The 26,654-nt window shown below is 40.1% G+C and overlaps 1 protein-coding gene and 1 long non-coding RNA gene across 2 annotated transcripts in view; one reads left to right on the top strand and one right to left on the bottom strand.

Moving 5' to 3' along the window:
- Window positions 1-26,654, bottom strand: part of jade2 (jade family PHD finger 2) — a 330,800-nt gene that overhangs the window by 224,482 nt on the left and 79,664 nt on the right. The window lies entirely within an intron of this gene.
- LOC127529564 (uncharacterized) lies at window positions 12,686-25,967 on the top strand. The gene is made up of 2 exons (XR_007936189.1): window positions 12,686-13,811; window positions 25,915-25,967. It is a non-coding gene; the product is annotated as an uncharacterized LOC127529564 (long non-coding RNA).

Here is a 26,654-nt window from a genome sequence, read left to right as displayed (position 1 = left end):
AGCTGTCTCTTACAATATGAAGTGCCACTTAATTATTTATTAAATTAGAGAAGGTGTCAAACCTCTAGAGAAGATTTGGCCATTTGGGGGAGTTGGGTTTAAGGTTGTGTTGGCTATCAGAATAGGTCAATGTGCAAGAAAGTCAAAAGAAAGATGAGTCTCACAGTTGAAGTGTAAACCTTGACAACTTTTAAAATACAGTATTAGTGCAACTTCAGAATTAGCTAACCAAAGAAGCCTAATAGACTTGATCATCCACTATTGTTTGTCAAATTTGTAATGATTCTATGTTCTTATGGATAAGTAGGCTACAGTCAGAAAGCGGCAATGCCACAAGATGGACAATTACAACATGGGCCCCAAGACCATATGACCCTAAATAAGTAGGCCAATGTGGAATCAAGTGGAATATAGAAGAAGAGGGTAAAGCAGTAAACACAGTGTGTCATGCCCTCTAGTGATTATGAGGAGGAGTATTCAGCAGACTGTGTTCAGACAGGCAGGGGTCAATCAATACCAAGAAGCAGGAGTAGGCAAAAAAAAAGAGGCATCAAACTCATGTCATAAAAAAGACAACACACACATATCCACAGCCATGCCATGCCCCAAGCAATATGTTGCACCATAGCAACATACAAAAGTGCACTGGTGAAGACATCACAAAAATGCATAGAGATAAAGATGAAACATGCATATGAAAAAAAAATAATAATAATAACTGCACCAAACAATACAAATTCTAGCACAATGCAAGTGCACTTCCAGATAAGAATTTAGAAAAAAGTTCGACTTTGGTAATCTATCTCAACACACAGTCATGCTCAATGATTTTTTATCTCCAGTTAACCTAACACATACATCTTTTGCGGGGAGAAAACTGCAGTACCAGAAGAAAAAGCCATGCAGACAGGGAAATAATATGCAAATCTCACACAATGTTCAGACTGAAATCTGAACCCAGGACCCTGGAAATGTAAGGTATCAGCAGTGCTAGCTATCATGCCACCATACAATCCTTTTACAACTCCTCTCTTGGAAAAGAAAAACAGAGAAATCAGTAGATATTTTTCATGCTTAGAAAACTGAGTATCAGATTGCAGAACTATACATAATGATTAAAAGTGAAGTCTGCTATGTGCATGTCTATGTATATGAGGGGGTTTGCTGATGACTGCCCACATAAGGCACTTTGCCATCAAAAGAACTTTATTAAAAATTCTCTTCCTTCTATATCCAATGGCAGAACTGTGTCAGACCCAAATCTAATGTCTGTACATCATGCCATGACCCTGAGTAGTGACACCAGACAGGCAACACAGTCAGAAACCAGTGTGATGCACATCCTGCTTGGCCTGCCGTCAGCCCCTTGTGATATGCTCTCCCTACCAGCTGTTTATCACAGAGTTCCTTGCTTGGTAAATGTTTGCTTCTCGAGTGCCATCTCTCCTGTAATATCGCTCAGAAGCACGGGTGCACCAGTGATTCATTTTACTGCGGCATGTTTATACAGCTGAACCATAGCTAATTAATGTCAGAGAAATAGAATTACAAGGTCCCCAGTTTCGCTATTAGCCTTCTAATAAGAAATAGCTTTGCCTCGCTAAGAGGTGCTGCCGCGTGACTCACTCCACTTGCCAAAATAAAATTGACTTTTAATGATCCACGGCCTACAATGAATACAACAATGTTAAGAGGAAAACAAGGGCCATTCAAAAGGCGACTGGCTTGGGCAGTGCTCACCACAGTTTTAATTTTTTGTCTTAGTTTGAAAATATTGATCTTGTTCTTTGTCAGTCTCCAGTAAGGTATTAGTCACTATCACAAGAGACCAGACCACAACTTCAGGGTGATATGAAGATAGTACGCAGAAATCCAGAAGGTGGGGTTTCAAAAGCTGTCAATTAATTATTATGAAACCTTTTCATCTCAGTTTTTGGCAGAATCGTAACCTCAACACTAAATCTCCACCCTTTTTGGTGTCTATCACACTCTTAGCCAACATGTGTCCTACATGTCCAGGATTTGGATTACATATATGAAGATCAATCAATCAAGACCTCTCATAACTTGCGGTCATGGTATCCTAGGGTGAATGAATTAGTTGTAGGAAATGCACTGGAAACCACATGCTCCTTCAGTTCCCATAAGTGACATATTATGTTATACTAAGTCACTCAACTTGTTAGTACTCTAGAATTATGGAAACAGGCATGCCTGTGATTTAAAGGCAGTGTATGGAAAAGTATAAATATCTATCTATGTAGGGAACCCACTTAATCCAGAGTTGGCATAGTGGCCAATAGGCAGCCCTGATGCCACATGGCTTAAAAAAAGTCTCAAGTCTGAATCCTGCCTTGGGTCACTATCACTATTGTTATATGGGGTAAAATGTTTAACCTGAGTATTCCTTAGGAGACTGATTGGAGAGTAAGACTCTGAGAAACCTGCATAATCAAGCCCAGGATCAGGATCTTGTCAAGGTAAAAGTGAAGGGGCCAGTCCGTTTCAGGGCACACTCTTTAATACAGGCCCAATTTACAGTCACTAACTGACCTAACAAGCATGTCTTTAGGACCCACCACAGAGTGTCCAACCAGACATTTAAACCCAAAACTCTGGAGCTATGATGCAGCATCGCTAATGAAGTACAGTACATGCCATAGATCTCTGGATCTCCAACTTTCAGAAAAACAGATGTCAAGCAGTAAAGCTAAGCATCTTACTATACAGCAAATTACTTCAACATTTTGCTCCCTAAATATTTTTTATTGATTATGATAGATATCTTTAAGTTGAACACAAATATAATTTTAGATACACTGTTTCATGCAGACATTTGGTGAAACATTAGATTAAAAGCATGTTTAATCACTGAATGATGCTGACACATTGCATTAACTCAACTGAGCTAAAAATGTTTTGCTGCAAATTTTCATTTGTACTCCGCATCTGATGCTTCTTATTTCAGTATCCAACAATAGTTGGCCGGCCAGCACTGGTGGGTTACACTTTTCTGATACCACTTTTCCATCATTGCAATGCCCTGGTGAAACCTTTAACTATGTTCATCACTGACTGCACCAAAGTTAGCGGGGGAAAAAGTCCAATTAGGAATGCAGAAAATGAACCTTTAGTGACATATTGCACTTCATAGTTCTGTATGCTTGAAGCATGTTGTCAATCAGCTGGACATAGTTTGGTGCTATGTAGTTACCAAGAAAATTCTCAACAACATCCTTGATTCCATTCCATGCGATTTCTTCAGGCCTCACTAGCAGATTTTTGAACTGCTTGTCATTGATTATGTGTCTGATTTGTGTACCAACAGAAATGTCTTCTTTAATCTTAGAATCAGTTATTCTATGAAACACCAATCTCCGATATCAAAATCTTTCTCCTTTCCTATTAACCGCCTTCATAAATATTTTATCAATTGACGTTTTATATGAAGAGGAGGCAAAATTATCAATACACTGGCAATAAATGCTTACAGAGTAGCCAGTTCTTTTTAATGTAATGCGACTCTTTAGCACTGCTGTCCAAACCCAACAGTCCATGGTATGTTTGTGATGCATTCATAATAGCAGTCCCACTACTTTTAGACCAATGCAGATGTTCCTGTTGTAGTTGTCATACTGTGTACCGGTATCTATATTTATAACATAACGAGAAATCTCAAAAATAGGCGACTGCAATGGCTTGTGATAGGAAAATGTAAAGGTGATTTTTATGATCAGAAGGGCAGAATGCCTAAGATATACCCGTAAGTATTCAAGAAGCAAAATCTTTGTTGTGCAGTGATCAGTCAGAGGCCCTGAGCCATAGCCTATGGTCCCCTTTAGAGGTATGTAGTCGCCACTCCTTTTCTTCCTCCATACCAATGATTGCACTTACAGGCCCCTGTGGAGTTTGCAGATCAAACTATCCTGAGTGTATTGTCCATAGTTGGGGATGATATGCCATATGGAATGACAGTGGATAGGTTGTTCAGTTGGTGAGATCTCAACATATTAAAAACAGGAGAAATGGTGACGCCCTAGTGACAACCTTCCTCCTACACATCAAGTTAATAATGGTACCACCTAACCTACATGAAGTTGGAATGAAGAGCTAAAGCACAGGGTTAAAATCCCACACAGACATGGGATGAACATGGAAGCTTCACACAGACAAGGCCCGGGCCAGGATTGAACTTTTGAGTAGTGAGAAAAGCGCTATATAAATGTAATGAATTATTATTATTATTTTTATTTACACCATGCTGAGGTCAAATAAAGTATAAAACGCAAGACATTTTTTTTGTTCTCATTCCTTTCCTAAGTTTTTCCTAAGTTCCTAAGTAGAGGTCTGATGTCAACCGCACTTGCTAAATGAGCTCATTTCCAGCACAAGTCAGCTCTGCTCATTCTGAAGCCTTCTCTTGTCATGGCTCAGCCGTTGGTCCGTCAATTAAAGGTAAGTGAGACTGAAAAGTAATTACTGGGATGCTTTTTCAGTGTCCCTTTTTTCTTTTTAACCACACATTAATTGCACTTGTCTCTCTGGATGCTTTTAGTCTATACAATTCACTCCCTTAGAGCAGTTTCAGTCATACGATTTTCTTTGTATTTCACTGTAACTGGAGAAAAGCAATCAAAAGTCAACTTGGTAAAACATGATGGAACAAAGCAATAAAAGTGAATGACTAATGAATGCCGGGCTGAAGGAAATTAATAAATGCTTGTGACATTTGAGAGAACAGAAGGAGGTTACTATCGGTGACAAATAATCATCCAAAGTGAGAGCTCTCATTGTTGCTTGCTACCACAAAATGTTTTGCAATGTGTGAAAGAGAGAAAAGATACTCTCATGTTAAAATGGTAAAAGTCCCAGTTAAGCTGATTTTACACAGTTGTTCCAGGACACCTGGCACAGTCTGAGACTACAAGCATAGGAAGGGCCAAGGGTTTTTATGCCAATGCTCCAGCAACAGAAACAAATAAGGAGTTCTGTATCAGCCCTGTTCTTTATCAGCATATTGACTACTACCAGGGCTTAAAAAGTGTGGGAATGTCAATATTCAAAAGAAGGCAGCAACATGGGCGATCTCTTCACACTCTCTAAAACATAGAAGCTACTCAATGACCTCTCCTACCCCCACTTCTATAGGCATTCAAAGAATGATCATTATGAGGAGACCATGTGGACAAGTGTGAAGACAGCTGACCACAAACCATAATGTTGTCAGTTCAGTTTCTTCCACTGACTCAGAACGAAACACTAAACTTTAAAGTGTTTCAGTTACAGAAATATGGGAACTTCCATCCATCAGTTTTAAAATGGACCTAATTCAGTTTAGGGTCACACAGGCTCAACATTATCCCAGCAACATCAGGCGCAAGGAAGGAACCATCTCTGGAATGCATAAAAGACATCGCAGGGCACATCTGCACACACCTCTGTACCTAAATGTTGAATGTATAGACACTACTTTAGAATTGCTTGATGTGAGGAAATAAATAATAGCTGTAACTGCAGAACACATTTTTCGAAGTTTCTCAGAAATGTTAACAACATGATCAAATATGGCATAATTTGGCAATTTTACTTAGTCACAAAAATCAGGGGTAAAGAAAGGATTGTCACTAAAGTGATTTCTAATGAAGATATTGGCTGGATCGTGAACCAGCGGCCACAAAGTTTCTCCAAAAGGAGGATCTAGAATCATGAGGCTTGATGATCTCAATAATCTCCTCTACCTTTATTCTTATAAAGATTGTATGCATAGATAGGTGGAAGAAGCAGCCCATTTACTGGTTTTTGAAAGTCAGTAAGATTTCCCACAAACACTGGCTAAGGTCATTGCAGGCCTAATGTAAACTACCACTGACATCTTGAAGTGTTTCGTTATGAAAGTGCGTAAACTAAACATACACTTTATGTAACTGCTTTATAGAAGAAACTGTACTGACAGAAAATGAATCCTCAGATGTGGGTCTTTACTCCAACCAGTTTACCCAGGGGCCAGTTCCTGCCTGTAATTGGACTCTTCACTTAATTGAACATGACGCCGTTTCCTTGTTTTTGTGTTTTGTGCGATAACACAAAACAACCAATTACAGTTTCTTTTAATTCTGTAAGGTATTTGATACCATTCTTTGGGTCCTGTTAGGACAACCTCATTTACTACCGGAGTTTATTTGTTAAAAGTTTGCTTTTTATTTCATTTACAATGTCTATTATTAAAGAAGCGGCTTTACAAAAGTATATGAAAGGTCAGCTCCAGTTTAGCATACCCTGTCAGCACTTTGTTTATTAATGAAACACTCTGGGAAAAATTCAGGGGACAAAACATTAACAAGAAAATAAAGTCTTAAAGTGAATAAAGTACCTAAAGAGAGTCTTAAAAGAAATACATTAATGTGTCCATGTTTACAGTATTTCTGTTTATTCTTATCAGGTATCACACACATGTGTATGCGAGGCAACTTTAGGGATTGTCTGATTATAATACTCTGAACCAGGCAATGGCGCTGTCACTTAATACCTCTCCTTGTCCTTCCTCTATGAATGGAATGATCAACGGGCCAACCATCAATGAAATAATTTCTGCTTTCTGGTCTGCTGAACTTGTCTCTTCTACTCCTGATCCCATAAAACCAGCTCCTCTGTTTTAATGTCCAACATTTATTTTGATTTTTTTTTGTGATTATTTTGATCTTGAATGATACAGGGATGATGGACATGCTCCAAACTTTTATGATCTTTTTTGTCTGTTTTTACACAGCGTGGTAAGGGCAACAAAACTCATGTTCTAAACTTCATATGTGAAGTTCTATAAAGAAAATGAGCATACATAAGATTGAGAAGAACAAATGCAGGCAGCATGGTGGTCCTGTGGTTACCTCTGCTATGTCACAGCTCCAGGGGTTTGCTCCTGCTCTCGGTGTCAATGTAGGGATTTCTACAGGTACTCCTACATCCCAAAGACATGCATTTTGGGTTGATTGGTGCAAGTGTTCCCAGCAATGCACTGGCACCCCATTCTGGGTGGGTCCTTGCAAGCAATGTTCATTTAATCTCCTGCCCCCACAATACGGAGTTGAATATACAAGTACAGAAAATGGATAGAGAGATGAATTCCAGCAGTAATTTGTTTCAGAATGAAAAAAAAAATCTGAAATGAAAACCAACAGCCACATCAGCCCTGAGACATTCCTGGCACCTCTGACTGCTATGTCTGCTAAACAGTAGCTCCTGTAAGGAAGTTGATTTTCCCACCAACGCACTATCGAGTCCCATACTTATTAATGGGGTGCTGAATAAACAACAGGCCTAGCGCGGGGACTAATCTTTGAATGAGCTGCCAATATACTGCATAAGTAATTAAGCCTCACCACTCACCAAACTGTTTAATTCAGATGAATTCAGAATTTCCACTGATGCCTTTTAAAGGCATTTAGCTTTAATAGACACATTGCACAATGCTGCATAACCTTGGCATTTTTGCCTCAAGCTCTTTCTAAGGCACACAGCAAAATTCCTTAGATAATTATAATGTTACAGAGTAAGAGTAGAATATGCTTTATTTGTTTCGCGGCAATAAAAATACACATGTAACCTATCAAAATAATTATAATCCATATGAATCTGTTGTCCACCAAAACTGTTAGGAACATTAGGAAAGGATGACTCAATTCAAGATGTCTCTGTTCTCTGTAAACATTTCTTATTATTTAATGGTTGGGTTTAAGATGCTGACGCCACTCTCACATTCTTAGGACAAATCACTGGTGGAAAAAAAGAAAGTACACAATCATAGCCTTTTTGTGAAAATAAGCCTGGCCTTTTCTTTACTATACCAAATTACTTTGCTTTATTAGGAAAAGATAAGAAATTCAATTTCCATTCATTTTTGACCCACTTTTGTCCAAACCGGGATCAGAGGGTGCTGTAGGCAGCATCTGGAGAAAGGGAAGAACCATCTCAGGATGGGACAGATGTCACTCCATCGCAGGACACACTTATACATTATGGGTTCACTTTACAATTGCCAATAAACTCCATACTCTTCATTATACTTCAGTTTTTCATAGTGCATAAAACATAAAAACACTGAAATTAAAATTATAGGACTCTGAGAACAAATGTTAAGCTACCTATCATATAGCCCCATTTTATAGCAGGCACTATCATCAGCTACATTCATGCACGAATATCAGTTCACCCCTTTATCCATCCATCAATCCAATTCTGGAGTCATTTTAAAATAATTTTAGGATCATGGAAAGCTACAGCTTACCTTGGCACCACTGAGTTCAAGTATATTGGTTAGCCTTGGATGAGTAGTCAGTCCATCATAAGGAACACTAGTACACCAATATATATACACATTCATGCACATACTTCATGGAGTGACAAACATCAAGACATCCTTGCCAGTTGAGCTACAGGAGAACTCTGCTAGTCAGAGTGACTGTCTGAGCTTTTGACATTGAGAGAGTGACTTAACTCTACACTTCTAAACTTTGTGACAGGCTCACTCACTTTGTGCCCCTATGGCTGCATACTGTATATATTCAAATACATGTACAGTTAAAGGATACCTCAGTTGAAAGAAGTTGCCAGGAGCAAGGGTACCATCATGATGGAATAAGGCATGGACATGTCCTATGGAGAGGATCCAGGAAATAGAGAGAATCACACTAGCATATTTTTATGTATCTATGCATGTACCATCAGAGGGTGATAAGCGCTGAAGGCTGAGACAGGTGGCAGGACATGACCACTAGGTGGAAAATTTGGAGCTTAGGTAACCTGTTGCAGTGAAGATTGGCAGGTGACTATGTGACTACAGGGGACACACAATCCCAATTGTAAATTTAAGGAACTATGCTGTTTCTCAAAGACAGTAAGTGGGTAGGAGGCTAACAAGGAGGCCAAGCTTCTTAAAGGTAACATAAGGCTCAGTGATACAGGAACAGTGATGAATGGTCCATAGCGCAGGGCACTTTAAAAGAGCTGGCCTTAGGGTGAAGCGAACGAAGTGACCGCTTCGGGCCCACAGCTGGAAGGGGCCCACTGCGCCCAAGGTTTTTTTTTTCCTGTGATGCGACGCTCAGAATGCAGGAAATCGCTTGGCAGCCGGAGCTCTGCCACAGACCCCCTAGCTGCAGGGGTCAGGCCCCTTACGGGGCCCTCAGTATCAGTTTGCTTCGGGCCCAAAATTGTCTAGGGCCAGCTCTGCACTTTTTAAATAAATAATTGTGTCTCAGGTGTGCAGGCTCGGAATCGGGTGCTGGTATGCGAGTGTGCTCTCCTCCCAGGATGGTTAGGGTTCCTGGTTGATTGCACACACACACGAGTACAAATGCGAATGTCAGTCAGGTGCCTCGATTTGGCCCTCGGAAATAAAGACATGTCACACCTGCATCCAATCAACTTAGTAAAAGATGAGCCTGCACAGGACAGGAAGAGGAAGAGGGAGACAAAAAGAAGAACAGAAAGAACAGAGGAAAGAGCTGAGGTTAAAGGAAAGGACTGAGAGAAGGGCAGGACCGAGCGAGAGCCGGTGCAACAGGAGGAAGCAGGCGGATGGGAATAGAGCCTTGGGGATAAAGCATGTGGTCGGATCTCAAGAGGGGGCTGACGGTTGCTCCTGCTGAGCAGCCAGGGAGCAGGAAGAACCAATAATACTCCAGGAGGACTCCCCGGCAAGGCCCAGGGATGGCAGCGCGAGTTGGAGGGAGTTGGGCTCAGAGGTGCCCTGTGGAATGTCGGGGGACTGGTGGCGGGGACACGTGCCAAGATAAAGGATTGTGCTGCGAGATCTGAATAGGATAAGCTGGGGAGACGTCACATTTTAGAGGGAAGCACCAGGACTTGTGAGTTTTTGCTTCCTGCGGGATTTTAACCTCATTTCATGAGATTTACTTATTATTACTATTTATTTATTATCATTCACTGTGATCTTTATGGATTATTTATTTATTTATTGAGAAGGCATTTGCACTGCACAGTTTCAACACTTTTGTTTTTGCTGGATTGTAAATAAAAGCACTGAGCACTGTTTTCTTCAACCCCTTGTTGCTGCATGTGTGTCCTCATTTGTCCAGCTCATCTCGGTTATGACTATTGATGGTGGTGGGTTCAAGAGGCTCCCAAGTAGAAGCAGGATCATGGAGCTAACCTGCACCAACACAAACACCAAAAGCTACTAAAAGGAGCTCTAGCCCTGTGTCCCTGTAGCAAAAAGTAAGGCAGCTTCTGACATCAGGAGTGACTTCCAAGCCTTTGATGGACGTGATGCTGGGAGGGAATTTAAAGCCACCTCCCTACTAGAGAGCGTCTACAGTTGGGAAGGGTGTTTGATGTGAAGATTCAGATAAAAGGAAAGAAAGCAGAGGCCAAGTTCAAGAGAAAGAAGCTGAAGACTTGCTATGTTATTTTTTTATTAATAAAGGTACCACTTGTAAAACTTTTTGCTTCCTAGGTGTTATGCTAAGGTTGATGGGCAGCTACAAGGCACTCTTTCTTTCATACTTCATATTCTATATGTATATTATGGCCTGTAAGAAGTCCTCTAAAGCCATCCTCAAACTCAAAAAAATCAAGGAGGTCCACATAGGTAAAACAAAAAAAATTGTTTTATTAGCCAAAATAAAGTCCAAGTAAACACAGAACAAGCAACAAAAACACAGTAATAAATAAGACAACTGAAACCAAAGCCTCCCTGGATCTGGCTAATACAAAAGAAACTGTGACTGACCTTTGGGGTGGATGTTCCACTTCCTATACCAAGGACCACAAAAATGCTGCTTGCTGCCTCATTTGCCTTTTTCTTAAATAATATGGGACTCTCTTCCTCCTGCCTAGTGAGCCCTTGCCATTTACAACTTTCCCAATTGCAAGCTTGCTGGAAAATTTAGAAGATACCTTTTAGCTTATGATCCAGGACTAGTTATAGTGTATAGCCCTAAACCACTTTAGGGTCCAGGAATGACCTGGCAGCCAAATCTTTTCTCTACAGACCCTAATGCCAATCAACCACAGAAGGGTTAGACAATCCTGAAAGACCTTCTTAACATTTGTGGCTAGAATCCATTCAGAAGGGAGGACTCCCTGTCTCCTTTTATTACTTTGATGAATTAATTTACTATTATTTATAGCCGTCTTTGTCTAATCCCAGGAAGTTACCTATGGGATCCTTTCATTATATACCAATATATATATATATATATATATATATATAATCAATCCATCCACATTTATGTCATGCAGTTTAACAGTAAAACTAATCTAAAACAACTTCACGGAGCAATTACCATTGACTTATGCCAGAATAAATCAATCTTTATTTATGTATGTTTTCACAGCAGTTTCACAGAGTGCTTTTCACAGTAATTAAAACTGCAGTACTGTGGAAGAACCACTTACTTTATTTTAACATACTACCAGAAAATGCTTGGCACCACAATTAAGTATTATGTACACCAACATTCTTATGGATTTGGCCATAAACTTTCTGTATGTGAATATATGTGGCTCATCAAACTAAATCTTCAATTACTTATTGAGTCATCTGTCACATTTCTGTCTGAGTTTGAGAAAAACTATAGTGTTTTATTTGTGTTTATTTATTTGCATTGTTTTGAGTAAACAGTCAGTGACATTATAAGACTCAATATTTTGTGGAACTGCTTCAATGACGCCGTTGTGCTGCTTGGCCAAGGGCGATATATGGGACACAGAATGTAGCATCATGATGGCCACCTTATGCTGCATTCATGTGCTATCAGAATATTCAAAACTCTAAGCTGTGATGTTTTACCTTCTTACTGGAGTGCAAATAAATAAATATATATACACATATATATATGCAGCAGGACAACGACTCCAAACATACAGCCAGTCATTAAAAACTATCTTCAGCGTAAAGAAGAACAAGAAGTCCTGGAAGTGATGGTATGGCCCCCACAAAGCTCTGATCTCAACATCATCGAGTGCGTCTGGGATTACATGAAGAAACAGAAGGATGTGAGGAAGCCGACATCCACAGAAGATCTGTGGTTAGTTCTAAAAGATGTTTGGAACAACCTACCAGCAGAGTTCCTTCAAAAACTGTGTGCAAGTGTACCTAGAAGAATTGATGCTGTTTTGAAGGCAAAGGGTGGTCACACCAAATATTGATTTGATTTAGACTTCTCTTTTGTTTATTCACTGCATTTTGTTGATTGATGAAAATAAATGATTAACACTTCCATTTTTGAAAGCATTCTTTGTTTACAGCATTTTTTCACACCTGTCTAAAACTTTTGCACAGTACTATATATATATATATATATATATATATATATATATATATATATATATATATATATATATATATATATACAGTGGTGTGAAAAACTATTTGCCCCCTTCCTGATTTCTTATTCTTTTGCATGTTTGTCACACAAAATGTTTCTGATCATCAAACACATTTAACCATTAGTCAAATATAACACAAGTAAACACAAAATACAGTTTGTAAATGGCGGTTTTTATTATTTAGGGAGAAAAAAAAATCCAAACCTACATGGCCCTGTGTGAAAAAGTAATTGCCCCCTGAACCTAATAACTGGTTGGGCCACCCTTAGCAGCAATAACTGCAATCAAGCGTTTGCGATAACTTGCAATGAGTCTTTTACAGTGCTCTGGAGGAATTTTGGCCCACTCATCTTTGCAAAATTGTTGTAATTCAGCTTTATTTGAGGGTTTTCTAGCATGAACCGCCTTTTTAAGGTCATGCCATAGCATCTCAATTGGATTCAGGTCAGGACTTTGACTAGGCCACTCCAAAGTCTTCATTTTGTTTTTCTTCAGCCATTCAGAGGTGGATTTGCTGGTGTGTTTTGGGTCATTGTCCTGTTGCAGTACCCAAGATCGCTTCAGCTTGAGTTGACGAACAGATGGCCGGACATTCTCCTTCAGGATTTTTTGGTAGACAGTAGAATTCATGGTTCCATCTATCACAGCAAGCCTTCCAGGTCCTGAAGCAGCAAAACAACCCCAGACCATCACACTACCACCACCATATTTTACTGTTGGTATGATGTTCTTTTTCTGAAATGCTGTGTTCCTTTTACGCCAGATGTAACGGGACATTTGCCTTCCAAAAAGTTCAACTTTTGTCTCATCAGTCCACAAGGTATTTTCCCAAAAGTCTTGGCAATCATTGAGATGTTTCTTAGCAAAATTGAGACGAGCCCTAATGTTCTTTTTGATTAACAGTGGTTTGCGTCTTGGACATCTGCCATGCAGGCCGTTTTTGTCCAGTCTCTTTCTTATGGTGGAGTCATGAACACTGACCTTAATTGAGGCAAGTGAGGCCTGCAGTTCTTTAGACGCTGTCCTGGGGTCTTTTGTGACCTCTCGGATGAGTCGTCTCTGCGATCTTGGGGTAATTTTGGTCGGCCGGCCACTCCTGGGAAGGTTCACCACTGTTCCATGTTTTTGCCATTTGTGGATAATGGCTCTCACTGTGGTTCGCTGGAGTCCCAAAGCTTTAGAAATGGTTTTATAGCCTTTACCAGACTGATAGATCTCAATTACTTCTGTTCTCATTTGTTCCTGAATTTCTTTGGATCTTGGCATGATGTCTAGCTTTTGAGGTGCTTTTGGTCTACTTCTCTGTGTCAGGCAGCTCCTATTTAAGTGATTTCTTGATTGAAACAGGTGTGGCAGTAATCAGGCCTGGGGGTGGCTACGGAAATTGAACTCAGGTGTGATACACCACAGTTAGGTTATTTTTTAACAAGGGGGCAATTACTTTTTCACACAGGGCCATGTAGGTTTGGATTTTTTTTCTCCCTAAATAATAAACACCATCATTTAAAAACTGCATTTTGTGTTTACTTGTGTTATATTTGACTAATGGTTAAATGTGTTTGATGATCAGAAACATTTTGTGTGACAAACATGCAAAAGAATAAGAAATCAGGAAGGGGGCAAATAGTTTTTCACACCACTGTATATATATATATATATATATATATATATATATATATATATATATATATATATATATATATACACTGTATATACTGTATATGTGTGTGTTTTATATATATATACATATATATTCATGCATATTGTTTTATACAACTGGATAAAGTGAAAGTTAAGTGTTATGTCACAACTTGGAAGATTCGGGTACCTTTGTTTTCTCCAAATCGTCCAACTTCTAGCTCCAAGTTCATAGGGTGTTCACATAGAATTTCCAAATCAGAAACTCACAGTCTGCGGTGGGTTGGCACCCTGCCCGGGATTGGTTCCTACCTTGTGCCCTGTGTTGGCTGGGATTGACTCCAGCAGACCCCCGTGACCCTGTGTTTGGATTCAGCGGGTTGGAAAATGGATGGATGGATGGATGGATGGATGGATGGATGGATGGATGGATGGATGGAAACTCACAGTTAACATCTGTCTGATAGTATATGAATGCAGCATTATTCAAGTTTCAGGTTTTGACCTTTTAAGAATCTAATGACTTCAAACTTCCCTATTTGTTTTTTGCTGGATAAGCATCCCGGCCAGAAGATGGGATGATTCCTTACCCGGATGGGAAGCTCCTAGCAAGCAGACAGGCATCCTGGCTGGGGAGGAGAAGGGGATCAGACCCGGAAGAGAGAGCCGGAAAGGATGGGCAGATAGCCTACCGGAAGGAGAAGATGTCGCTGGGGGTTTTTTATTCCCCCAGCATGCTAGATGGCAGCAGCCCTACAGCAGCACTGGTGCACAGTGGGAAGCCAGCAGGGCATGCCAGGAAATGTAGTCCAGCAGAGCAGCCCAGCTGGGGTCACTGGGTACCACAAGAGGGTGCTGCAGGGAGACAAGGTTTCTGCTGTAATTGACATATGACCCGGAAGTGCTCCCATCAGGCAGTAGCCCTGGGACCGGAAGTACTCCCGGGTCCTTAAAAAAATAGACCACACTCCCTTACCCAGGTGTGTCGGAGCTGGGAGGAAGAAAGGCAACACTCAACTGGAGAGGGGTAAGAGTGGTAAGAGTTGGAAGGAGAGAGATTTTGTGTATTGATGAGAGAAACCTGTGCTTTTGTGCTCCTTGTGGTATTGTGAAAGAAATATGGTTGAATAAACCATTCTTTATTTGTACCCAGGACTTTTTGTGTGTTCGGGTTGGGGGTTTGGGCCGATGATGCCCTGGTTTCCATCACAACCCTTGTTTACAGTTTTTGTTTCCTATTAAGTATTCTCTTTGCCTTTCCCTCCAAACTGATCCTTAGTATGTAAAATGAAAACAGTCACAATAATTTGTCTTTTGATCATAAAAGTTGTTACAGGATTTAGCCATTTATATGTCTTTTTATAGGAATAATAACAAGTCTGACCAATACAGTGCCCCATTCACTCCATATTCCTAATGTCAGTACCGTTTGACCTAAACACAGGTGCTTCTCCTGATGATTTACATACTGACCACTTTCTTTGTTTAAGACACAAGAAGACATATAATTTAAGAACAACATGACTGAGCAGATAGAAAATGCAAAAAAGCTGCATAGAGTTCACCAGTTTGGCACAAATTCTTGGTTATAATCCCCTGCAGTTCTAAAAATAAACGATAATGTGAGTAGAAAAGTCATAATTAACAAAATAGCTTACATAATTGTAGCTGTAATTAAAAATTAAGATGGCAGACCAACGGAGACTCATACACAGTGTTACAAGCAAACCTGATGAGTTAAGAAAACAGCTGAAGCATTCAACACAGCACTTAAAATCTAAACAGAAATAATAGCTTTTGTTAAACAACAATTAATTTCCTTCCCAATCAACCACAGTCGGATATATTTCAATGTATACTAGTGATCAGTCTGTTCACTTAACAAATAAAAGTAATTACATTTTACATCAGATGGCCTAACCTCCTCTTTGGCAGTCACCTACTAAGTGAGAAGTTGCTTTTCATTACTACCAAGGAACAGAAGCTTCACCACTGTAGTGGTCTAGTATCGACCTAATTGCCAACACATGTGGCGCATCCTGTCACATGACACAAACTATGCATGTGATTTTTTCGAATTCTATTATTATATTGTGATTTTCACAGCTTCAACTAAACAAACAAACAGAAACACTTGTACAAATATTTTATTTTTATTAGCAAATAACTTTGCCAAGGTTGAAGTACAGGCAATGAGTGGGATTTATACAAGGTCAGATAGTAAACCAGTGGTGAGGAGCTGATCCAAGAACATTGAGGTTAAATGCCCTACACGTTAACCACCACACCACAATGCCAATGACTGCTGGGCAAAGTTTATGATAAATAAGTATGAACGTGTTTGGCTGGTCGGGACAGAGTGAAAATACCAGTAAATCAAAATGTTCATTAAAGACCATGCTGAATAAAGCCATCTGAACTAACCCTCGCTCATCAACACTGGCACCTCCTGATAACCTCATTGTAACTCTGTCCTGGCATCTTCTTCCAACTCCACCACAGTGTGATTCAAGATGCCAACTGCTGTGCAGGCAGATTTCTTGTTGCCTTTTTAATAGACTGCTTTTAATTTAATTTCTGCTAAAGAACTTCTTAAACCTGCCAACACACAAATGGAGCTTTGATGCAACTGCTTCATCTCCTAATTCTTGATTGTGATAAATTTGACCACAAAATGTGAATCCCACCTCTGATTATCCATTACAACTCTGTAGGTTAAAATACATTTCAACTGAGTCTTCCGTTGCGTTGAATTATCCTCACTTACCAAGCAGTAGTATAAACATAGCCTGCTTGCAAGCCGGCCCAACATACTGCTGACCACTAATGCACATGGACAGAAACTGTACAGGAAAAAGCTTAGGCACACTGGCTGGTAAATGAATGTTCCTGCTGACAATTTCAATTCCATTTTTAAGAGGTCTTGGGATATTAAACAGTTAGCTGAGTGTTCTGCAGCAATTCGTTAGATATTCAGGACAAAGACTATGCTTACTTAATTGTTGTGCTCATTTGTACCTTATCTACCTGTAGCCCATAAGCCAACTTTACAATTTCATACCACAAGCAGCAAGTCTGCCCAATAACTGACCACAACTGAAGCCAATTGCTTTTTCCAAGATGGCTAGCAAGGCTAGTTGCAGAAATATTCCCAAAAAAGTTGCAGCTTCTGACTCCAAACCTAACTTAAAGTTTGACCATTTACAAGTCACTTGTCTGCTAATGTCAAAAATACCCCACTGAAAACTACAAGGTTGCAGCATCTGATTCCATCTCTACTTGATGTTTGAGTGTTTACAAGTCACACTTGTCTGCAGTCCATCTACTTTCTGAAACCCATTATTACAATTCAGTTTATGGGTAGCCAGAATTCATCCAGGCAACATCCATTATAAATTTTATTTATCTATCCATCAATTCAGCTTAATTTCAGAGTTACAGTAGGCTAGAGAATATCCCTGCAGCACCAAGTACAAGGCAGGAACCAACACTGGATGAGGCACTTCCACTGTACAGTAATGGCCAAAAGTTTTGAGAATGACACAAAAGTTTGCTGCTTCAGCGTTTTTAGATCTTTTTATCAGATGTTGCTATGGTATACTGAAGTATAATTACAAGCATTTCATAAGTTTAAATGCTTTTATTGACAATCACATTAAGTTTATGCAAAGAGTCAATATTTGCAGTGTTGGCCCTTCTTTCTTTTTCAAGACCTCTGCAATTCACCCTGGCATGCTGTCAATCAACTTCTGGGCCAAATCCTGACTGTTGGCAGCCCATTCTTGCATAACCAATACTTGGAGTTTGTCAGAATTTGTGGGTTTTTGTTTGTCCACCTGCTTCTTCAGGATTGACCACAACTTCTCAATGGGATTAAGGTCTGGGGAGTTTCCTGGCCATGGACCCAAAATTTCGATATTTTGTTCCCCGAGACACTTAGTTATTACTTTTGCCTTATGGCACGGTGCTCCATCATGCTAGAAAAGGTATTGTTCGTCACCAAACTGTTCTTGGATGGTTGGGAGGAGTTACTGTCAGAGGATGTTTTGGTACCATTCTTTATTCATGCCTGTGTTCTTAAGCAAAATTGTGAGTGAGGCCACTCTTTTGGCTGAGAAGCAACCCCACACATGAATAGTCTCAGGATGCTCAGGACTGATGGTAGTGCTCACCTTTTCTTCTCCAGGCAGTCTTATTTCCGGATGTCCCAAACAACTGGAAAGTGGATTCATCAGAGAAAATGACTTCACCCCAGTCCAATCCCTGTACCTTCTGCAGAATATCAGTCTGTCCCTGATGCTTTGCTTGGAGAGAAGTGGCTTCTTCGCTGCCCTTCTTGACACCAGGCCATCCTCCAAAAGTTTTCGCCCCACTCTGCTTGCACATGCATTCACACCTGCCTGCTGCCATTTCTGAGCAAGCTCTCGACTGGTGTTGCCCCGATCCCATCTCTGAATCAACTTTAGGAGACGGTCCTGGCACTTGCTGGTCTTGGGTGCTCTGAAGCCTTTTTCACAACAGCGGTGGAAATGGGTTTTTTGGGATTAAGTTCATTTTCATGGCAAAGAGGGACTTTGTCATTAATTGCAATTCATCTGATCACTCATCATTACATTCTGGAGGATATGCAAATTGCCATCATAAAATCTCTGGCAGAAAACTTTGTGAAAATTAATATTTATGTCATTCTCAAAACTTTTGGCCATGACTATACAGTATGCTATTATTTCTATAAATTCCACTGTAAAGGTTCTAGCTATAAAATGCACTATATAAAATAAATGATTATTTATCAAGTTACATGTTTAATGCAAACTTAATTTATTACACACACTCACACACTCAGGAGCTCCTTCAGGTTTCCAACATCTTAAATTATTGAAACTAAGTTCAGTTTCTGTTCTTCACAACACTTACAAGGACAAAAAGAATTAGTATATTACTGATTTAATTCTCTTAATCAATTAGGACCTTAATGGTTATGAAATCTAGCAGACATAAAGGGTACTCTTGAGAAATGTTACTTTACACAAGTTTTCCAACAAGATTACCAACTTTCATGGGTTAAATGTGGCCAAAGAAAGCCCAAATGTTCTCTAGGCCTGACATTTAAAGTATATGAACTTTAATGAATTTAATTAAATGTCCAGGAATGGTTCACACCTAAGGCTCGATGCTCCTAGGATTAGGCTCTGGCACCTGCTACACTCAAATGGATTAAGCAGACTTGAAAACGGATGGATTTGATAGCTGGATAAATAAATGGAAACTGCAATGGACACAGTACTAATCATGAAATATCTCACTGAAAAATGTTAGTTCACTTAGAACTTGAAAAGGCCATTGATGCAAGACTACCAAAAGAGTAATCCTCAAACCAGAGGCTGCAAGTATCAGAAGTAATTTTGGAAATTGGATTCTGAGCTGATTATTGTGCTGGGAACATAAAAAATAAGGAGAATGGTCCATGTTGCATAAGAAGTGTTAGGGATAATACATTAAAAGTAGTATGTGTTACATAGTCGGATGACTTTTAAAGCAATGCATAATGTAACACCTGTGGTGGGTTGGCGCCCTGTCCAGGATTGGTTCCTGCCTTGCGCCCTGTGTTGGCTGGGATTGGCTCCAGCAGACCCCCGTGACCCTGTGTTAGGATTCAGCGGGTTGGAAAATGGATGGATGGATGGATAATGTAACACATTATTTATTTTACTGAAGTAAAAATTCAAGTATTACTTAAAAAAGAGATATGCATTTCTGTGTTATTACTTAAAGCTTATTCCTGACACTCAAAAAAAAATTACTGGATCATTTCACATCATCTACATGTATGCTTTGGCGTCTGGTGACAGCTAATGAGGAAGAGATTAAGCATGTGCAGAGCATGCAATTAACTGGAAAAAACTGAACAAAAGTTTTAAGTAAACATTTAAACCTGAATGTGCTGACAGGTAAATATTACTAACTACTGTGCCACTGTACAGTACTCATACATTGAAACTTGATTCTGCTGTTTCTGGTTACCTTCCACCTTGTTCAGCCATAAGACCAACTGCTAAATTAGGTATGTAGAAGTGACAAATTTTAAATGTAATTGCACTACAATGTCTTGGCTGCAGAAAACTACTTTAAGTGTAGTTTAATACCAGTAGCATTGGTCAGGTGGATTTAACTGGTTCTCTAATTTGCAATGTAGACCAGTTTTTCAGCAAAAAAGAAAGATAAAACGACTCAAAGGTTGTGAAAATTAACAATTTACAGCTAAATTACTTGACAACAGAATGAAAGCCATATCTATCTCTATTATAAAAAAAAATCCTGGAAAGGAAAAGCAGGGCGACAAGACGTGATCTTCTCTGAAGTTCTCAGAAGACACTTAAAAGACCCACGAGACAAAAGAGACTGGCCACAGAGCGTCTCACGGGAACCGTAAACATGAGAATTGGTGCCAAGAGATTGTCCCAGGGCCGTCTCATGGGGACGTAGAACATGAGATTCTTGCAAGACACATCCTACTTGCAAACAATATCAAATAAGAGCACGGCCAGCAAAACACTCAGTCGTGTAAAGGCACGTAGCACACACATATCCTGTGCTCTCAGCACATATAAAGCGTATAAGGACAATACGTTCTAGATGAAACATCAACGACTAAGCAAAGAAGAAAGAGCAGCACGGAGAAAAGAGACCCAAAAGCGTTGGAGAGAAAAAAAGTCAGATAAGAGATTATGAAAGCAGTGGAATTCAAAAGGCTCAAACAAATGATGCCACAATACACATGTAGAGAAAGGTACAGAATATGAAAGCAGTAAAATTCAAAAGTATTGTAGTGTTCCAGCCAGGTTGAAGCCTTTTTTGTTTTAAGTGACTGTTAGGTCCAATTGAGGGAGGGCAGAGTACAACACGGAAGACTGATAGCGGAGTCTTGATTGATGCGGTAAGGGGAGGCGAGACCCGGGGGAGGAGAGGTTGGAGAGGGTGCTAGAAAGTTGTGTTTGGGGTTACTAAGTCGGCGATTGTTCAAGTAAAACTTCTGTGACACTTTATTATGTCAGTCGTTACAGTATCAAAAAAAAGATAGTAAAGATCGCATTAGCGCAAACAAAAGTTAATTAATCATCAGAACCAGGTGTAATTGAAAAAATAGAAGGACAAATCGAGGTCAGAAATAAAAGGCAAAGAGTGAAAAACAAAGTCTTTTCACCTTCGCATCATTCAATGTACAAAACGTGGACTTACACAATAATGGACCATATGCTATGAGAATCTGTGGTCCCACAACAGTTAAAGCAACGACAAGTTTAAATTTCAAAGAATACACAATTCAGTCATGTGTATATTTATGATCACAGGGAAGCAATGTAAATTTTAACAGGCGACAAGAAAGGTAATGTATATATTCCGCGAATAACATTAGACACCAAAAGAGATTGTGATATGCCATTCGTATTAAAATGTTTACAGTTTACCGTGAGAATAAAGTAGCTTTTGCTATGACAATTAACAAATCACAGGGACAAACATTATAAAAAGTCGATATTTATTAGAGAAACAGAAACAATATTCACTCACAGGCAGTTATATGTTGCGTTGTCACAATGTGTCTCCAAAAACGGAATCAAAATTCAATGCGATCTTAAAGAAGGTAATTCCAAATACTGTTTTTAATGAAGCTTTAAAGTAAAAGTGCAAATAATGAAATTGAAACAATTCCAAAGAAAAAAAAAAAAAGCTTTTAAAATTGTATATCCACTTAACCAAACACAGGGGTTGGCGAGCGAAGCGAGCAGAGGGCAGAGCCCCCTAGTATATATAAAAGTCAATGTATGTGTGTATATGTATATACAGTATGTTCCAGCATCACTTCCGAACGGCTGGAGCGATTTTCATGAAACTTGGTAAACATGTTTCTCATTGGTCAACTAAAAATACTGTAGGGTGAAATCAACCCTAACCTACCCCCTCTGGGTAGAGTGGGGGGGGGGGGTGATCTTGCGGTGTTGTATGCATGTTATTATCCAGTTGACACTCAGAACAACCACCAGAGGGCGAACTGGAGGTGACTACTACCATTCTTTATGTTTGAGCGCCACCGCACCCCTGTTGCTTTTGAAATTAAATACAGTTGGCTGGTTCCGAGTGTCAACTGGATGATAACATACATACAAGACTGCAAGACAAGCACAGTACTGAGTCTTCATTGTTTTGTTAAAAAAAACACTTTATTTTCCTCCCAGGCAATGCTGGGTATTTCAGCTAGTTTGCTATAAAGCCTTCTGATTCCTACTGAAAGTAGAAGCATATCAAAGTGCTATTATTTAATTTGTAACAGATACCAGAGACATGGAACACACAAGTATGTGGACTTTCAGGTACACAGTTGTAAACAGAAAAACAGATCGACTCTGTGGTATAGTAGGTCTGCACCTTAGAAAAAGGTGGCTAATTTTAAATAAATAAAAAATTGAATGGCTGGCTCAGTCTCCGTGGGTGTGCTGCAGGGAGTTGGTGGAGTAATTGGGGCATGACACACCTACACGAGGGTATGGTCTGTCTCAATTGTTTTATCGGCTTTGCGCAGTTCACAATCGAGGTGAAAGAGAAGGCAAAAGGAGGAAAATTAGCCTGGCCAACAAGAGAAAGATGAGCGAGAGGCAGAGGTTAAATGGAGAAAAGACAGAAACGCGAAGAGGGAGCGAGAGTGCCTGTTTTGCAGGGAGCGAGAACAGTACGGTCGGGAATGAGCTTCATGGCTGCAGAACCCTGAAACTAAAGAAACAGCACTCCTGCTGAGCGACTGCCAGAGAGTAGGAGCAGCTCGATTGACAGCATCTCCTGCAAGGACTGAGTGTGAGCGGTGGGAGAGGCATGTGTGGCTCAACAGGTTGCCCCACAGACACCGATGGAAGGGAAGCAGGTAACAGAGTCAGGATATGAAGGTTGATTGCACCTGTAGGTCGGCATCTTCTCCTTCTCCTGCAAGTTCCGAAAAGGATAAGGGAAGGAGGTTCCAAGTTTAAAAGGGCAGTATCCGTGGCTCAAAGTTTTGTGGATGATCTCTGGTTTTAACCTCTGATTTTAATGGATTATTTATTTGTTTTTAACCTTCACTTTCACCTTGTTTTTATGGATTATTTATTGAACATTGTGAACACTGCAGTTATTGAACACTGATTTGTCTTGGATTATTTTAATAAAAGTGCTGGAGCACTTTTTTACACCTATCTCTTTCTATATGTTTGCTGTGTCCTCATCTGCTGGCTCATCCCTCAGGTACGTTATCAAAGGTAGTGGGTTCAAGAGGCTCCGGAGTTTCAACCAGTAAGATGGACAACCATAGACTTAACTTGGTTCATGGAGTTTTATATTTTTCCTCAGAATTTTAAGAATATGTTTTTTTTTTATTTTAGAATAACCACGGCGTCATGTAAGGTGCATCTTGCACCCCAAACCCCTGACATACGTGATCACAACCAGGCTTTGTTTCAAAAAACATTGCTTTTTTAGGGCAGAGTATCTTTCACAAACAGGAAACACTTCCCAAATAACATCCTTTCACAATACACAGTAAGTGTAATATTCTTTATTCTTACCTTGTTTATAATCCCTTTTCCTATTCTTCCTCCACCTCTCTCCAAGTAAGTTTTGTTCTCCTTCTCTCCAGGCCAAAATTCTCTGAATGAGGAAGAATGGCTTCTTCTATGTCAGACACAAGGGGTGCTTCCAGTGTCAAAACAATGCACATAGGAAGCACGTCTGGGTTATGCAGAACCTCCAACTGACAGGAGTTATCTCTACCTGCCCCCAGGGACCCCAACAAAGCTGCACTACAGAATTACAGTTCCCATGCAGCCCAGTAGCTATCAAAAAGGGAGCTACAGCAGAGGGATGCTGCCACACAGCATGCTAAGGGAACACATGGCCCAGAAGGGCAGTCACCTTCTATCCTTCCATCATACCTGCCTCCTAACCAGGAAAGTAATAGCAACCACCCTGGCCAGAATACCAATCTATCCAAGCCATCCATCCATCCATGATGGCCTCCTGACCAGGTAAGAAGTCACCATCCATCCATATCAAGATAACAGTCCATCCATGTTGTCCATCACACCATATACTATTTTATAAATGCCTCCTTTATATTTTTGAGAAAGCATCTGGAAGGACACTCCAATCAAGTGTGAGGTATCTGAACTCTTTTGGGAAACAACCCCCCCCAAAGGGACATTACGCCGAAGTGTAATTCCCGCATCTGTGGAGTACTGCTTGTCTGTTGTTGAGGCCACCGCAGGTTCGCAGCACAGCATAGCAGCAAAGCGCAACAAGAGCAACTATGAGCCGATCATGGTCATGCTATAAGCGCCTGTCGTCAATGGGTGATGCAAGGAACATTGTAAATGCAGGGAACAGTAACTTGGCCACTGACCTGGTCCCAACCATGTCTGTTTGCTGCGTCTATGTATCGGACAGTGGTAGATCCCACTACAATACAGTGGTGTGAAAAACTATTTGCCCCCTTCCTGATTTCTTATTCTTTTGCATGTTTGTCACACAAAATGTTTCTGATCATCAAACACATTTAACCATTAGTCAAATATAACATAAGTAAACACAAAATGCAGTTTTTAAATGAAGGTGTTTATTATTTAGGGAGAAAAAAAATCCAAACCTACATGGCCCGGTGTGAAAAAGTAATTGCCCCCTTGTTAAAAAATAACCTAACTGTGGTGCATCACACCTGAGCTCAATTTCCGTAGCCACCCCCAGGCCTGATTACTGCCACACCTGTTTCAATCAAGAAATCACTTAAATAGGAGCTGCCTGACACAGAGAAGTAGACCAAAAGCACCTCAAAAGCTAGACATCATGCCAAGATCCAAAGAAATTCAGGAACAAATGAGAACAGAAGTAATTGAGATCTATCAGTCTGGTAAAGGTTATAAAGCCATTTCTAAAGCTTTGGGACTCCAGCGAACCACAGTGAGAGCCATTATCCACAAATGGCAAAAACATGGAACAATGGTGAACCTTCCCAGGAGTGGCCGGCCGACCAAAATTACCCCAAGAGCGCAGAGACGACTCATCCGAGAGGTCACAAAAGACCCCAGGACAACGTCTAAAGAACTGCAAGCCTCACTTGCCTCAATTAAGGTCAGTGTTCACGACTCCATCATAAGAAAGAGACTGGGCAAAAACGGCCTGCATGGCAGATTTCCAAGACGCAAACCACTGTTAAGCAAAAAGAACATTAGGGATGGTCTCAATTTTGCTAAGAAACATCTCAATGATTGCCAAGACTTTTGGGAAAATACCTTGTGGACTGATGAGTCAAAAGTTGAACTTTTTGGAAGGCAAATGTCCCGTTACATCTGGCGTAAAAGGAACACAGCATTTCAGAAAAAGAACATCATACCAACAGTAAAATATGGTGGTGGTAGTGTGATGGTCTGGGGTTGTTTTGCTGCTTCAGGACCTGGAAGGCTTGCTGTGATAGATGGAACCATGAATTCTACTGTCTACTAAAAAATCCTGAAGGAGAATGTCCGGCCATCTGTTCGTCAACTCAAGCTGAAGCGATCTTGGGTGCTGCAACAGGACAATGACCCAAAACACACCAGCAAATCCACCTCTGAATGGCTGAAGAAAAACAAAATGAAGACTTTGGAGTGGCCTAGTCAAAGTCCTGACCTGAATCCAATTGAGATGCTATGGCATGACCTTAAAAAGGCGGTTCATGCTAGAAAACCCTCAAATAAAGCTGAATTACAACAATTTTGCAAAGATGAGTGGGCCAAAATTCCTCCAGAGCGCTGTAAAAGACTCATTGCAAGTTATCGCAAACGCTTGATTGCAGTTATTGCTGCTAAGGGTGGCCCAACCAGTTATTAGGTTCAGGGGGCAATTACTTTTTCACACAGGGCCATGTAGGTTTGGATTTTTTTTTCTCCCTGAATAATAAAAACCACCATTTACAAACTGCATTTTGTGTTTACTTGTGTTATATTTGACTAATGGTTAAATGTGTTTGATGATCAGAAACATTTTGTGTGACAAACATGCAAAAGAATAAGAAATCAGGAAGGGGGCAAATAGTTTTTCACACCACTGTAAATAACTATGCTGTTCCTGTTTCAAGTAGAATAAAGCTGGTTTTGCTAAAGTACTGAGACTCAGCCTCATGTTTTGGGGTGCAAGACTCATGCGTTACACTAGATAAAATTGAAACAAACAGCAAACACATTTCAAATAACACAAATCATGTGATTACTTAACAAAATCAGGGTTAGACAGTTAAAAGGAGCAAATAAAGTAGAACACAAAAGTAAAGTAAAATTCAGCTGTCCACTCAACTAACTAAGTCTCTCTCCCTGTCTCTTTGGCAGGTGTCGCTAAGATGCCAACTTAAACTACACTACACATCACACTCCCACTCGCCCACGGGGCTCTCCAGAATACGTTGAATGTGTTACCTCATTGTAGCTATTCCCTGCTGAACCTTTGTCCAGGTCAGGTCCCATCTTAATATTTATTTACCTCTGGTTGAGAAGATGATAGCTATTTAACCCACCTGGACCCACTACAGTTTGACTATCAGACAAAGATTGGAGTGGAGGATGCAATTATCTATCTGCTCTACAAGGCTTACTCTCACCTGAACAAAGCTGGCA

The sequence above is a fragment of the Erpetoichthys calabaricus genome, chromosome 11 (assembly GCF_900747795.2).
Source record: "Erpetoichthys calabaricus chromosome 11, fErpCal1.3, whole genome shotgun sequence".
Classification (NCBI taxonomy): Eukaryota; Metazoa; Chordata; class Cladistia; order Polypteriformes; family Polypteridae; genus Erpetoichthys; species Erpetoichthys calabaricus.
Note: the sequence above shows the minus strand (reverse complement) of the source record. Positions and strands in the feature narration are given on the sequence as shown.